The sequence below is a fragment of the Erinaceus europaeus genome, chromosome 9, assembly GCF_950295315.1.
Source record: "Erinaceus europaeus chromosome 9, mEriEur2.1, whole genome shotgun sequence".
NCBI classification, from domain to species: domain Eukaryota; kingdom Metazoa; phylum Chordata; class Mammalia; order Eulipotyphla; family Erinaceidae; genus Erinaceus; species Erinaceus europaeus.
Window position 1 is genome coordinate 91,881,729 of NC_080170.1, and position 12,723 is coordinate 91,894,451.

Sequence of the window (12,723 nt, forward strand, 5' to 3'; positions counted from 1 at the left end):
TTCCATCCTCCGAAGGGAGACTGGACAGCATACTCTATGCTACACATGAGGAAGATGGGTCGATACTGGGGCAGCATGGAATGTTCCTACTCATGACCACAGAATGTGAGCTCAGATCTAGATTGATGCAGAGATCACATAGGCTCCTAAGCTAACTATGGGCCCCAGATCACATCAAATTGATGGGGTTACAGTCGACAATACTTATGCCCCTTTCCCATATCAGGGAGCTACTCTCTTCCCTGATCCAACTTTCTGGTCCTTTTCCCAGCCATTACATCATCTTCCCAGACAATAACTTGGATCCACCTGTATATCAGATTCAGGCTCAGGGGAAAACAAAAACAAAACAAACAAACAAACATTAGTACAGCTACAGGCCCTTGGAAATATAACTAAAATATGCCTACTAGCTATCTACAAAATGGAAGATCCCTCAACACTTCATCTGCACTATTCCAGGCTTTAGGTCCATGATTGTTCAACATTTTGTTTGGCTTTGTATGTTAATTCTCCTGTCAACCACCAGATTCTAGATGCTTGCAGGATGCGACCAGACTTCCCTGGACAGACAACCCCACCAATGTGCCTTGGAGCTCCACTTCCCCAGAGCCATTCCCCAATAGGGAAAGAGGAAAGCAGGCTGGGAGTATGGATCGACCTGTCAACGCCCATGTTCAGCGGGGAAGCAATTCCAGAAGCCAGACCTTCCACCTTCTGCATCCCACAATGATCTTGGGTCCATACTCCCAGAGGGTTAAAGAATAGGAAAGCTATCAGGGGAGGGGATGGGATGCAGAGGTCTGGTGGTGGGAACTGTGCAAAGTTGTACCCCACTTATCCTATAGTTTTGTCAATGTTTCCTTTAAAAAAAAAAACACCATTTCCACCACCAAAAGACTGTGTCCCAACTCCCCACCCCCCCAAGAAGCTGAACATCCACCCTCACCCTCCACCCAGGGTTTTTACTTTGGTAAATAAAAAAATTTAAAAAAAATAAAAAATAAAATGCATTTGCAGGTGTTTTGATGGGGGAATTTATTTCTATCAATGGCCTAGATTTTCCTCCCTACTTCTGAATAAAGGTCATCAGACTAAAACAGTAAAGCTGTGGTTTTTCTTTTTTTTTTTTAAGGTATGTGAAAGCCATCTGGAAGGCTTATAAAGATTGCTGAAACTCATAATATCTGACTCAATTTAAAGTGAGCCCTAAAATGTATATTTCTAAGAAGTTTCTAGGTGATGTTTGTGTTGCTGATCTCAGGATTATAATATTTTAGAACACTGGACAATGACTTCATTTTAAAACCTACTTTATTTTCTTTTGGGTCAACACTGGTTTATAAGACTATTAGTGCTTTAGAGATTGTTCACCTGCAGGGACCACCTATTACCTAGATCTCTTCCCCAAAATATTGTATTCTTTATTTATCAGAAATATTAAACTTTGAACAAATTGAATCAGATTGCATGAGTCTATGATTTGAGCAAGGTGATTTTGAGATTCATGGTGAGGAGAACAGGTTGGGTTCACTCATGTTATTCACAAATAACATTTAATTGTATGAAGGAGTTAGAATTTATTTATTGATTATACTACTGATGAAATTTTTATTGCTTCTAGTTATTATTATTGATAAATGCTAATGAACATGCTAAGATATTTGATTGTTAGAGGGATTATTTAATTGATCAAGTTTTCTTCCTTAAGCGCAAAATACATAGTAGGCCATGAAAAATGCTTGGCTGAATTCGTTTCAATAATTTGATCTTTTAAAAGTTTTTTCTAGCAAATATATACTAAAAAAAAAAAACACATATGAGGAAGATATTTACTGATGGGATGTAACTTAAAGGAAGACTTTGTAATTGTTTAATTTGTTTTATTTATTCTAAAAGAAGCTCCATCCTTGCTGAAGAAGACACAGCACAACTGGGAAGGGATAGCTAATTTCCTTGTTGTGTGTTCTGCTAAACCACCAAGGAAGAACACATTTGCCCAGCTAAGCTTTCTTAAAACCTCTGTGACAAAGGCAGTTAGAAACAACTACAGTAAACCAAATATTTGCCCAGCTGACTTTTTCTGTCAAGATGATGTCTATATGGGTGAAAGTCAGTTTACCCTTCCAGTTTCCCTCTAGTTCTTTTATTGTGATTAAATGCATTCTTTTTTTTTATATATTTATTTTATTTATTTATTCCCTTTTGTTGCCCTTGTTGTTTTATTGTTGTAGTTATTATTGTTGTTGTCGTCGTTGTTGGATAGGACAGAGAGAAATGGAGAGAGGAGGGGAAGACAGAGAGGAGGAGAGAAAGATAGACACCTGCAGACCTGCTTCACCACCTGTGAAGCGACTCCCCTGCAGGTGGGGAGCCGGGGTTTGAACTGGGATCCTTATGCCGGTCCTTGTGCTTTGCATCACCTGCGCTTAACCCGCTGTGCTACAGCCCGACTCCCAATTCAATCATTCTTATTCCCATTAAAAAATTATGAAGCATCTAGTTGTTTGCATGAAATCATGATTGCAAGGTGGAGTCTGTACAAAAAGGTTATACCCCATGTTATTGAACAAAGTTTTAAAAAACTGTTTAGATTTGATGTTATGAATATAGTTATAATACATTTTGAATGACTTACATACTAACAAACTCGAACGTTAGGAAAATAAGGTTAACTACATTCACATCCTTTCAATTATCTGCAACCTCAAGGAGGTCTGAGTGTACACACCATTTTCCGTCTCTGTCAGGAAATAGTAAGAGGTCAAACACTTCCCTATTTGAAATTAGGTTCTGCTGTGTCTTCTTGATAGGGGAATGGATTATGGCACAGTTTTATAGATTCTAGACTTGCTTGCCTTGATATTAGCAGCCTATGTGATGTTTATTGCTTTTCTTTCTTTTTTTTTTTTAGTTTATAAAAAGGAAACACTGACAAAACCACAGGATAAGAGGGTTACAACTCCATACAATTATCACCACCACCAGAACTCTATATCCCATCCACTCCCCTGATAGTTTTCCTATTCTTTAACCCTCTGGGAGTATGGACCCATGGTCATTTGTGGGATGCAGAAGGTGGAAGGTCTGGCTTCTGGAATTGCTTCCCCACTGAATATGGGCATTGAAAGGTCAAACCATACTCCCAGCCTGTCTTTCTCTTTCCCTAGTGGGGCAGGGTTCTGGGGAATTGGAGCTTCAGGACACATTGGTGGGGTTGTCTATCCAAGGAAGTCTGGTTGACATCATGCTAGCATCTGGAACCTGGTGGCTGAAAAGAGAGTTAACATACAAAGCCAAACGAATTGTTGAATAATCATGAACCTAAAGCCTGAAATAGTGCAGATGAAAAGTTGGGGGGTGAGGGTCTCTGTTTTGTAGATAGCTAGTAGGCATATTTTAGTTATATTCCAAAGGACCTGTGGCTATACTAGATTTTTATTATTGCTTTTTTCCCTTTTTTTTTTTTATTGCTTTTCTTTCTTTTTTTTAAAGGAATTTCTTTGTTTTCTTTTTGTTTAATATTTATTTATTAATTTTCCCTTTTTGTTGCCCTTGTTGTTTTATTGTTGTTGTTATTGATGTCTTCATTGTTGGATAGAACAGAGAGAAATGGAGAGAGGAGGGGAAGACAGAGGGGGAGAGAAAGAATCGCCTGTGAAGCGATTCCCCTGCAGGTGGGGAGCGGGGGGCTTGAACCAGAATCCTTAAGCCGGTCACTTGTGCTTTGCACCACCTGTGCTTAACCCCTGTGCTACCGCCCAACTCCCTTTTATTGCTTTTCTTGTTGGTCATTACGCCAGGTCCCTGCATTGCTTGATGCTGTGGTCTATTTACATAACCATTGTTTTGCCTGAGACCCGCTCTGCCTGCAGGGTATTGGTCTAATCTCCACTGGTTAGATGGAAGCTTGCTACCTTCATGCTCTTTTCTTCTCTCCACCCCCTCTCCTAGCCATTTCCTTTTCTGACCTGCCACTTCCATTTCAAAAGATATAAAGGCGTTTGCTCTGATCAATAAAGGCACTGCATTGTGTTCCCACTTAGCCATGAGTCTTTCTCTCTGGCGATGCTAGCCTGACATTTCTTATCTGAATTACATTTCTTTTGTCTTTTTCTTTCCCCCTTCTCTCTTCCCCTTTCTCTCTTTCTTTCTTTCTTTCTTTCTTTCTTTCTTTCTTTCTCTCTTTGTCTCCCTTCCTTCTTTCTTTTCTCTCTCTCTCACTCATTCTTTCTTTTTTAATTGTTTTTGGGGGGATTAAATGTTTACAGTCAACAGTAAATACAGATGTTGGTGTATGTGTAAAATTTCTCAGTTTTCTACAAAACACTCTATCCCCCTCACCTTGCCTATTCCTTTTGTCTCTTAACAGCCACTATCCCTTATCGCCCAATTAGCAAATGATTATTGCAGATGAACTGAGGAGTGTCCTAATTTACAACTGACATGTAAATAACTACTTCCCTGCAGTGAACCACATTAAGTACTGCATTTGACTGTATCCACCTAAATTACTAAGTTAGCAATAAATTCAGTCCCATTTTCCCTGACAGTCATCTCCTGAACCTCTCTTCTGTATTTTAAAGGCCAGTCCTGTTTCTTCCCATCTAATTGCCAATTCTATTACCTTTGTATTTCTTGCAATTAAACAATACCTAAAATAATTCCCATGACTAGAGTTATTTAAATTAAATTTGCAGAGACTTCTACTCAAGGGTAATAGTAAAGATGTTATTAAAAGACTGCAGGAGGTCATGCTGCTTTCTTCCATCTTTTTTACGTTTTGTAATACCTACATACTACAACAATAAGGCTGCAATAAAATACAATATTTAGTAACATTTTAAGTAAGAAAAATGAAAAAAAAAAGTACATACTTACCTTATTAGGGTGGGGTTTTAGATTCATTACTTTGATAGGATTTCCAATTATTACATGAATTTCAGATTGACAATGAATTTTTTTATACCGTGTTCATTTTCTTTTTTTAATATCTTTTTTTTCTATTTATTCCTTTTTGTTCCCCTTGTTATTTTATTGTTGTAGTTATTGATGTCGTCATTGTTGGATAGGACAGAGAGAAATGGAGAAAGGAGGGGAAGACAGAGAAGGGGAGAGAAAGATAGATACTTCAGACCTGCTTCACTGCTTATGAAGCGACGCCACTGCAGGTGGGGAGCCTAGGGGCTCAAACTGGGATCCTTATGCTGGTCCTTGCACTTTGCACCACGTGCACTTAACCCACTGTGCTACCGCCCAACTCCCATTGACAATAAATTTTTTAAACTGTAAATAAGCCTTATGCAATATTGGGAATAACCTATATTTTAAAGTTTTTCCCCTGAAATCAAATTTAATGGGGATTCCTACATTTATTTCCTTATTATTTATTAGTAGAATTCAATAATCTTAATTATAGGAGAAAAGTTGTGTCAGTCTTTGTACTCTTACATTCTAAGCCACAGATTTTATGTAAATATGGTTGGTCCCTGCGAATAAATTCAAAGGTATTGATAATAACATCCCATTTCTCTTGAAAAACATTTAAGGAAGTGGGGAGAAAGGAGGAAATGTCAAGAAAGGGTGAGAAATAGTATGAAGAAAGGGTGAGAGGATGGTTAGAGAAAGAAAAAGGATGAAGAAATAAAAATAAAAAGTTCATTTGCATGTTAGCTGTCAAGCTTAAGCAAAAATTTGTGAAGTCATGGGCCCCTTGGAATATACCTAAAATAGACTTCCTACCTTTTTCCAAATGGAGACCCCAAATCTCATCTGCTTTCCTCTTACCTTTAGGTTTTTGATTATTAAACAAGTTGTTCTGCTTTATATCTTACTGCTTTTCAGCCATCAAGTTGCAGATGCTACCATGAGGCCAACTTGACTTCACTCGACAGATGACCTCACCAAAATGTCCTGGAACCCCACCTCCCCAAAACCCTGCCCCACTCAGGAAAGATAGGAACAGGCTGAGAGTATGGATTGACCTGACAATGCCCATGTCCAGTGAAGAAGCAATTCCAGAAGCCAGACCTTCCACCTTCTGCAGCCCATAATGATCCTGGGTCCATACTCCCAGAGGGATAAAGAATAGGAAAGCTTCCAATGGAAGGGATGGAATGTGAAATTCTGGTGGCGGGAATTGTGTGGAACTGTACCCCTATTATCCAATAGACTTGTTGATCATTATTATATCAATAAAAAATAATTTTAAAAAATGTAAAAAAAAAAGTTTCATGTCCTCACTGAGCATTAAAAAGAAGGGAATAAAGAAGGGAAGAACAAAAAATATTTGAAGTACATTGGACACACTGTTAAACCATTAAAAAATACAATACATTTTATAACTACAGGAAAATAGAGCTGTACTGGCACCAAATCTGGTGATAAGCTGTTAATATAAAAATCACTGTGCTTGCAAAGATTATTCTGTGTGTGTGTGTGTACATATATAATCACAAAAAAAGATGCATCTACACTCTATGGAATAATTTCTGCCTGTACTGAGGTGATCGATGGCAAATGAAATATTGATTTCCATCACTTTTGTCATCTCTTCTTCATGTTACTTACAAAGTGCTGTTTACTTTATTTTACTTTTTTGAGGAAATGGCGATTTGAACATTACAATTAAGTAGCTGAGCATTTGTGCTTCTAGTTGTTTTTTCACAGTCATCCACTAGAACAGCTTTTTGGAAAACATTTATGGCAATGACCTTCATACCTCAATACTGAGACTCTGTCACGTGAAATGTCTTCAGTCGGGGAGGTGGAGGTGAAGGGAGCAAGGGGTGACATGATACTTCCCATGATGAATCCACTCAAAAGATAAGGCCATTAAATAGATGTCCCTAGTCTGGGGCCACTGGATGCAGATTCCAAGGTCAGAGATAAGCTAGAGTTCAGGGAGTCATGACAGAAAGAGCAGAACTAAGGTCATGGGGATTGGGGTGGGAGTGGGTGAGAGTGCAAGGGTGAAGTGGGTCCTCTCTAGGAACAGGACAGGCTTGTAGGTGCCTCAGACCAGTACACATGGCCTCACGTACCCCTCAAACAATTTTCTATTTTTTTTTCACTTATTATGAAGACTACTTATTTATTTTGGTGCTGTGGTGTCAGAATTTTTACATATCATTAAACATAATTTTAAAAATTCATTTTAATAGCTGTAGAATATTCCATTGATGGTAATGCTTAATTACATTTAACCATTAATATTTCATGTAAATTTATTTCTGATTAAAATTTGGAGGTTAAATCTTTACATTTTTTTTCAATTATTCCTTAAATTAACGTAGCAGTACAGTTTCTAGGATTGGACAAAGTATTAATTTTGCACACAGCTTAAAAAATCATTTTGGGGGGGTTGGGCGGTGGCGCAGTGGCGTATGTGGCGCAAAGCGCAGGGACTGGCGTGAGAATCCGGGTTTGAGCCCCTGGCTCCCCACCTGCAGGAGAGTCGCTTCACAGGCGGTGAAGCAGGTCTGCAGGTGTCTATCTTTCTCTCCCCCTCTCTGTCTTCCCCTCCTCTTCCATTTCTCTCTGTCCTATCCAACAAAGAACAACATCAACAATGGCAATAATAATAACCACAAAGAGGCTACAACAAGGGCAACAAAGGGGGTGGGTAATGGCCCCCAGGAGCGGTGGATTCATGGTGCAAGCACCAAGCCCAGCAATAACCCTGGAGGAAAAAAAAAAAACATTTTGGTGGGCGTTGGGTGGTAGCACAGCGGGTTAAGCGCATGTGGCACTAAGCGCAAGGACCGGCATCAGGATCCGTGTTCCAGCCCGCTCCCCACAAGTGGTGAAGCAGGTCTGTAGGTGTCTATCTTTCTCTCTCCCTCTTTGTCTTCCCCTTCTCTCTCCATTTCTCTCTGTCCTATCTAACAATGACGATATCAATAACAACAATGATAACTACAACAATAAAACAAGGGCAACGAAACGGAAAACAAATAAAATATAAAAAAAACATTTTGGGCAATTTTAGGTTATCAGAAGACTTATAAAAATAGTTCAAAGAGTTCTTATATGCCCTTCTACCACTTCCTTTATTGTTAGCTTTTTTTTTCTTTTACCAACACTAAGAAATTAACATTTAAAATTTGTTGAACTAAAACTCTAATATATTTTTTTTAGTTCCAGAACACTATCCATAAAAATTTGTTGCATCTACCTATCATGTCATTTATTTTCTTTTAAAAATATTTAATTTATGTATTATTGTATAGAGACAGAGAGAAATTGAGAGCAGATGGGGAGATAGATAGAGGGAAAGAGACAGAGAGACACCTGTAGTCCTGCACCACTCGTAAAGTTTTCCCCATGCAAGTGGGTACCAGGGACTTAGGCCAAGGTCCTTGAACACTTTAACGTTTGCGTTTAACCAGGTGCATCACTTCCTTGCCCCCTATGTCAACATTTCTTCATAATTTAAAAAAAATAATTAATCTCTTAATTTTTTTTTTCTCAGGCACATGCAATGTCAGGGGTGGAATTCAGGACCTTGTATGTTTGAGTCTTGTGTTTTAACCACTGCACAACCTCTCTGGTCACTCTCCTTAAATTTTTCCAATTTAAAAAAAAATATTTATTTATTTACTTATTTATTTATTGAATAGAGACAGCCAGAAATGGAGAGGGAAAGGGTTGGTGGAGAGAGAGATAAAGAGAGACAGAGAGACACCTGTAGCACTGCTTCACCACTGGTAAAACTTCCCCCCAGCAGATGGGGACCAGGAGTTTGAAACTGGGTCCTTGTACATTATAACATGTACACTCAACCAGGTGTACCACACCTGGCCCCCAAATAGTTTTTATGACATTTTTTGAAGAGTACCATTATGTAATTTTGTTTAGAATGATCTCACTTTGTACCTGTCTGATGCTTTTTCAGTCTCAGACCAGTAATCTGATGATAAGGTTTTAAGGTATCTGGCACATATATTAGAAGTTATTCTCCTTATAAGTATAAGTGCTTGGCTAACTAGAAGAAAGTGTTTCAAGGATAGTAAGGGAAAACATAAGGTGAAACTTGGATTGGGCATGGTGTACCAAAGTAAATTACTCTGGGAAGGGGGAATAGGATAATAGGGGTTAGGAATCCTGGTATATGATAAGAAAGGAGATCTATGACCGGAGAGAGAATATCATCTAGACACCTATTGTGGGAAGATGAGATGTTGTAACTATGTCTCAACAACTGTACAGTTAACATTTCACCTTCAAACAGTATTAAAAATAAGTTGTTCAGAAAATATTTTAAATGATTTTCACATATACTTACTGACTTTATGTTCTTTCAACTACTAATACTTTAATGCTAAATCAGTTTTGCTTATTTTTATTTCTGTGTTTAGTATATTCTACTGGCGTTCTGAATCATCTCTCGCAAATCACAATTATAATGAAGAAATAATTTATGATAATAATTTCACTTTGCCTAAAATGGAGAGAGATCTCAAAGCACTTGAAAAGCATTATAGTTTTCTTTTGCATTTGACTTATCAACATCTAAAATTGACAGTAGTTTCCTTTAAAAGAAAAAAAATTATTTATTATTATTTCTTTATAGGACATCAGTAGATTACAATATAGTTGTTGACACATGGGTGCTATATACATGTATATATAATTTATTTATTTATTTATTAATGAGAGATGTAGGGATCTCCAAAATTAAGTAATAGGCATCAAGAAATCAGGGGTCTCCAAGAAAGAGCAAAGAAAACCCCCAAACCAAACTATCTCTAAGACTGTGAAAACTGCTTGTGGTTATTGATAGGAGGGCGGGGGACACAGAACTTTGGTGGTGGGTATGGATAATCTTACAATCTTGTAAACCACTATTTATCACAAATAAAAAAATGACTTAAAAAGATAATATACTAGAGAAGATTGTATAGAAATAATCTATGATGAATTTAAATTTACATATTGGTAATTAATAAAGCAACATTTCAATATTATTTCGTCTCTTCATCACATATTTATTTTTATAGTGATTCAATTAAATAGCTTTTCTGTTTTTTTTTTTTATTTTATTAACTATTTATTGGATAGAGACAACCAGAAATCAAGAGGGAAGGGGTGATAGAGAGGGAGAGCAACAGAGAGACACGCAGCACTGATTCACCACTCAAAAGCTTTCCCCCTACAGATGGGGATCAGGCGCTCAAACCCTGATTCTTGCACATTGTAACATGTGCCCTCCACCAGGTGCATGTGCTACCAACCGGCGCCTAAGTAGCTTTTCTTTATTTGAAAGTTTCTAGACTGCGATTTGCTTCAATTCTACTAATTAGTGTGTTACTATCCCCACCACTACTACTTCTTCTCCTTCTCCTTCTCCTTCTCCTTCTCCTTCTCCTTCTCCTTCTCCTTCTCCTTCTCCTTCTCCTTCTCCTTCTCCTTCTCCTTCTCCTCCTCCTCCTCCTCCTCTTCCTCCTCCTCCTCCTCCTCCTTCTTCTTTATAAAATATAGTTTATTATTACTTTTTATTATCTTTATTTACTTATTGGATAGAGATAGGCAAAAAACACTAACAAGAACATAGGATAAGAGGGATACAATTCCCACCATCAGAGCTCCACATCCCATCCCCTCCCCTGATAGCTTTTCTATTCTTTTAAAAAAATTTTTTTTATTTATAAAAAGAAAACATTGACTAAGTCAGAGGATAAGAGCAGGATAAGAGGAGTACAACTCCACACAATTCCCACCACCAGAACTCCATATCCCATCCCCTTCCCTGGTAGCTATCCTATTCTTTAACCTCATGGGAATATGGACCCAGGGCCATTATGGGGCGCAGAAGGTGGAAGGTCTGGCTTCTGCAATTGCTTCCCTGCTGAACACGGATGTTGACAGGTTGATCCATACTCCCAGCCTGTCTCTCTTGTTCCATAGTGGGGCAGGGCTCTGAGGAAGCGGAGCTCCAGGACAAGTTGATGTTCCTACCACTTCTACCTCCCTTTAGCTTTTCTGTAGCACACACAACTTTCCATAATAGAGATTATCTCCTTATTTACCAGATGTATTATTTAATTCCCCTTTTATTACCAGAATATGAAAACTCTATACTGTAGATATGGACCCTTGTCTAGTTTCTGTTGTTAAACATACCAATATCCCAGGGCAGTGCTTGAAGTGTGGTAAGAACTCAAAAAGCATTTAATAAGTGAATGAATCATACTTTAAAAAAACGCCTTAAGATATGCAAACAAGCAACACAGAAAGTGAACACCCTTACTAGGATATTCTAACTGGGCAAGTCTGTTTTAATCAGAACTTCTAAGAGATGTTTTTATCTTCTTTGTAAAGTTTTTTTGGTAATTGAATACCTTTTTGTAATAACCCTAGGATAGATGTACATGGATGAACTAGATCATCTGAAGAACTCTGAAGACTGAGTTCATGTAATTTGAAAAGCCAAAGTAATGTTTATGGATGCTTTACAAAGAAAAAAAATATTTATTTGTTTGTTGGATAGATACAGCCAAAAATGGAATGGGAAGGGGTTGGTAGAGAGGGAGAGACAGAGAGACACCCGCAGCACTGCTTCACCACTGGTAAAGCTTCCCCCACAGCAGGAGGGGACCAGGAGTATGAACCTGGGTCCTTGCATATTGTAACATGTGCACTCAACCAGGTGCACCACCACCTGACCCCTTTTAATATTTTCTGATTGCTTAGTGAACTCTGATTGAAGTTCTTCTTTCATATTTCCAGTTTCTTAGAGAATTTCGTTCAGAGCTTTTCTTTGTGTTTCTTTTTTTTAAAAAAATAATATTTATCTATTTATTCTCATTTATTGTCCTTGTTGTTTTAGTGTAGTAGTTATTGTTGTTGTCTTCATTGTTGGATAGGACAGAGAGAAATGGAGAGAGAAGGGGAAGACAGAGAGGGGGAGAGAAAGATAGACACCTGCAGACCTGCTTCACTGCCTGTGAAGCGACTCCCTTGCAGGTGGGGAGCTGGGGGCTTGAACTGGGATCCTTACACCGGTCCTTGCACTTTGCGCCACCTTTGCTTAACCTGCTGCACTACCACCTGGTTTCCCTCTGTGTTTCTTAACTCTTTAGGAAAAATGAAATATTCTTTCAACTCTTGAATATGCTTCTCTTCATACTATGCTTAGATTTTCAGTTAGTCCTCATAATGAATTTTCTATCATATTTCTCTGATAGTGCCTTTATGTCTATAATTTCTTGGAGTTCTCCTTTTTTCATTTCTATCTGTATGATTTGTCATATTTTGAATTTAGTTTTTTTTTTCAGTTTCTCTCCTATTTATGCATTTATTGTGTTAGTTATTGCTTGGTTAGGAAGTGCTGTTATTGTGATTACTAGATTTTGCTTTGTTTATATATGGGGTAGGAGGAGCTGGAGTTATGTTTCTTGTTATTTCCTTTAGATTTTTTTTGTATACCACGTGATGTGATATGTATATATGACTTCTTTGTAGAATTTCAGACTGAAGCCAAGCCTCAGGGGTTGCTCTAAGGTGGCAGTTGTGTTAAGAGAAGCAGGGCTTTATTTAGTTTAGGCACCAGCTGCTACAGTTTACTTTTCTGTATATCTATCTGCCTTAGTTCAGGAACAGAGCAATTTTTGGTCATATTTCCCTTGCCACTGTGGAGTGTCTTTGCCAGCAGTTCTGTACCTTAACTCCCCTGAGATCATGAATTAAAAGCTCAGAGTTTCCCCTCATACACAGCCAGCT